Source organism: Felis catus, chromosome A2, assembly GCF_018350175.1.
Source record: "Felis catus isolate Fca126 chromosome A2, F.catus_Fca126_mat1.0, whole genome shotgun sequence".
Lineage (NCBI taxonomy): Eukaryota > Metazoa > Chordata > Mammalia > Carnivora > Felidae > Felis > Felis catus.
The window spans coordinates 131391178-131395074 of record NC_058369.1 but is presented as its reverse complement, the minus strand read 5'-3'; the positions used below and the strand labels follow the sequence as shown (position 1 = coordinate 131395074).

The window sequence follows — 3897 nt, the reverse complement described above, 5'->3', positions numbered from 1 at the left end:
GTTTCAGAGGGAAGTTGTACAGAGGAATCCGTGCATCTTGGTGGACCAAGGTACTTGGGGAGAACAGCCTTGCCCTCCTACAGCCATGCTGTGCAGGGAATTATAGTTGCTTTAGAAAGCATGGGCATCCAAGGCTCCAGCAGAAGGAAAGGAGTCCCAGGCTCAAAGTCTCCTTTCTTGTCTCACCAGACCCAGATTGTGGATGTGGCTTCTATGGTCAGGAAAAGAAACCACAAGTTATGATACAAACACTAACCTGTTACAAAGATTGTGAGCCAAAAATAATTATTGAAAAGCAAATTAAGACCTCACCAAAATCTGGAAAACAAAGAACAAAGACTCCATTCACAATATGCAGTAAAACATGATAACCTGTACTCCACCTGCCCTTTCCACACCTTACACACACATACCAGGAATGCCCCTTCAGATCTTCTCTCACACATCACACTCCCCCAAACTCACACCCCAACCCAGAAAGAACAGGTCTTCTTTTGTTTTCTTCATCTGTATTCTCTGACTGGTCTGGACGAAAAGAAATGTTGGCTTTCATTGTAATTCCTTGATAATAAACTTTTGTCTAAACTGTCAAGAAATAAATGTGTCACTAGAGAAGAAAAGAGAGATGAGAGAAAACAGACTTTATTTTCTGATAAGACAAGGGTGTTGATTGTCCTGTCTTCCTAATGTTCTATTTCTTTATGGTTGGTTGCTTTGCATTTTTTCTAAAACGCAAGACACACATTCCAACCTCCTTGTTAACATCAGAACAGTTTCCATTTTCATTTGGAGAACTACACAGTGTTTGATTTTTACAGTCCAGGAAGCTAGTGACCATATAATCATCTTCAGTTCCTAAAATTAAGCAGAAAGATAAACAAATAAGCAAAAACAGGGACTATATTTACTTGTGGATATATTCACAAAGTTCTAGAAGAGAGTGCGAATATGAAGACTTGTGGAATCAGTGGCAATGGCCCATGGGAACAAAATAGCTTTTAATCAGGATTTTTTTTTCAACGTTTATTTATTTTTGGGACAGAGAGAGACAGAGCATGAATGTAATCAGGATTTTTAAAAAACGCATTTTAGAAGGAAGTGACAGGGAATTCAGTCACTCCTGACTTGGAGTAAAAGACTGACTGAACTTCCTTTGGATTAAATAAGGCTGGCATTACTGGATGATCCTAGGACAAGGACCAGAACTGTACTTTCTAGAAGATCATGCCACGCTGGAAGAACATGATGGATGTCCTACCATTCCAAGCAGGTAAGGACAAGCAGGTACATAATGTGTAGGTGCAGTTTCCCAGGATGTTCCAAACTGAAATCCACATCAATGACTTCCTCTATTCTCCACTGTCAGCTACCTCACTCACCCAGGGATCATTTTGGAACACAATACCATCAGTATTCCAAATTACTTTTTTCTCCACTGCTTTTCCTTTGTCTGAATCTTCTTACTAATTATTTAGCTTAAAAAATATATTGTATTCAACTTGTAATACAACTTGTAAACTACCTTATATATTCAGGAATGGGAAAAATATCTATTGAGAGACAGTAAGGTGGAGAGAAGAGTGAAAAGGAGAGAGAAGGAATAGAGAAGAAAAAAGAATGGTAGTTTTCTGTGTTGCCTTTGTCCTCCACTAACACACAGCACTTATCATCACCGTGCTCAGAGCACAACATGCCTGCGAGAAAGAGAAAGAATTATCCTCAGCATAGTAATCTATTCACATAACTTCAGCTGTCATATTTCTGTGGAAGATCCCACAATGTTTATCTTCAGTCACAAGCTTTCTCCTGGTTTCCTATCTCCGCTTGTCTGTCTAGTAGATTATTTCCACTTGGAGGTTTTACTGTCACTTCAAAGCAACCATTTCTAAAATCATATTAACTGGCTTCATTCCCAAACCAGCTTCATTTTCTTGCAGTCGCATTTCTATTAATGGCAACAAAACTTTCTAAATGACTCAGCCTAACCCCCTAGCACCATCATTGGTGCCATCTTCCTCGTGTGTGTGTGTGTGTGTGTGTGTGTGTGTGTATATATATATATATATATATATATATATATATATATATATATATTCTCTCTCTCTCTCTCTCTCTCTCTCTCTCTCTCTCTCTCTCCTCTATTCCTTCCTTTCCATTCTTAACCCCATTAGCCCTTTATCACTTCATGGGCACCTGGAGTTCTAAAGATAAACAACTGCACAGTTCTATCTGGGCTCATCTTGATTCAGGATATTCTGAACTCAATGCAAAAAATTACCAAAGGGAACAAAGAAGAGGTAAAAACTGTAATGATGATGATAATAATGTTTCTTGAGCACTTACTATTTGTCACGTACTTCTTAAAAGCTCTTAACATAGATTAACACAGTTAAGTCTCACAATAAAACTCTACAAAATGGATACTATTTGTACTTTCCTCATAATAGGTAGAGAAACATGACAGTGGAAATAAAATGTACATGGTGTTCTGGGAGTTAGAAGACCTGAGTTCAAGGTTTCAAAATCATTTTGTAAAATCATTTGGCAAAACAGATAAATCTATAAATTCTTTTTCTTGGAAATAATCTAAGATTCTATTTCATAGCTGAGATGTGAAATTTAGTATGACATAGAAAGGGAACCCTGGAATTCTCCAAATTCTTTTCTATTTTCAGGGTCATTCATAAAGAAACAATGATTCATTCATTTAAAACATTCTTGAGCACCTACAATGTACCATTACCAACGAATGGTTGTTGTGTCATTACATTGAGCCTTCTCATTTGTATTAGCTTTTCCCTAATTATTGCTAAAGTCTTACCTGAGGCAGATAACAGGCCAAAGAAAAGAAGAGCTAAAAAAAGGAAAGGAATCTTCATAGCAAGTCCTCTCAGAAGCAACTAAGTGTCTCAAAAAGATAAACCAAGGTAAACGGAGGTGATTTCAGGATCAGAATCCCTGTACTTCGAGACTTTCCTGGATGAGCTGGACCTAATATGACTTGGTCTTTCTTAGATTTGTGGGGATCCAACTCCTCATAACTCCTGTATACTTCCTATTTGTTTAATCATATTATGACATGCATAAGCCCTTATTACATCTTTATAACACTTTTTACTCATCCATGTCCCTCCTCACTGTCTCAGTGACCCACCAATAGGACTTAACTGGGAGGCCTTTTATCACTTGAAGGATCACTTGAGGGCTCCCTTAAAGTTGGCACTGCCTTTCCTGATGCCCACAGTACTCCCTCCCTACAGGAGCAGTGCTTTCCCTTACCTTACGTATCTCTTTTCTTAGTGTGGACATCATGTTCACCAGTGGTGCCTTGAATATTCTTATCAGGTTGTTAGTAAATCTGAATCTTCACAGCCCCCAATCCACCTCCTGTCCTGCAGAGTCCAGCAAGCATTGCTGAAGATCATCGTGTGATTATGCTAATGTTTCATGTTCATATCCTTTCAACAGGGCCCTGGTGGTGGCTTTCCCATTTAGAGGGACAACCACAAGGAAAGGGATTATATCTTCTCTGACCCTGTGCCTACACAGTATCGTAACATAGTAGTACTCAGAGAAATCTGTTGAACTGTTGAAATGACCTATTTACCTACTTTTTTTGTTAGTCTTTTATTCACTCCTCTCACCCCACTGGAGCTCTTCATATCAGAACTAACTTTATCCCTCCCTTTTCATGAAGATAACTTAAAATTCCCCTCTTATTTCTCCCTTTACTGAAAGTACCGAGCCATCACTTGCCTATTCCTTCTCACATTCTATCCACATTAAAATATCTTTATCTTTACTTCTATCCTTTTTATCTTCTGTTTCACAAGAAATAATCACTTTCTCCTTCAAAATCGATGTCATCTTCCCAGGCTCTTTCCCTAATTCTTTTCT

The 3897-nt window shown here is 38.3% G+C and overlaps 1 long non-coding RNA gene across 1 annotated transcript; it reads right to left on the bottom strand.

The window, feature by feature from the left end:
- Positions 1 to 626: 626 nt before the first annotated feature.
- LOC109497555 lies at positions 627 to 3266 on the bottom strand. The gene is made up of 2 exons (XR_002153832.3): positions 2822 to 3266; positions 627 to 855 (listed from the first exon to the last, which is right to left on the bottom strand). It is a non-coding gene; the product is annotated as an uncharacterized LOC109497555 (long non-coding RNA).
- Between the last annotated feature and the right edge of the window lie 631 nt (positions 3267 to 3897).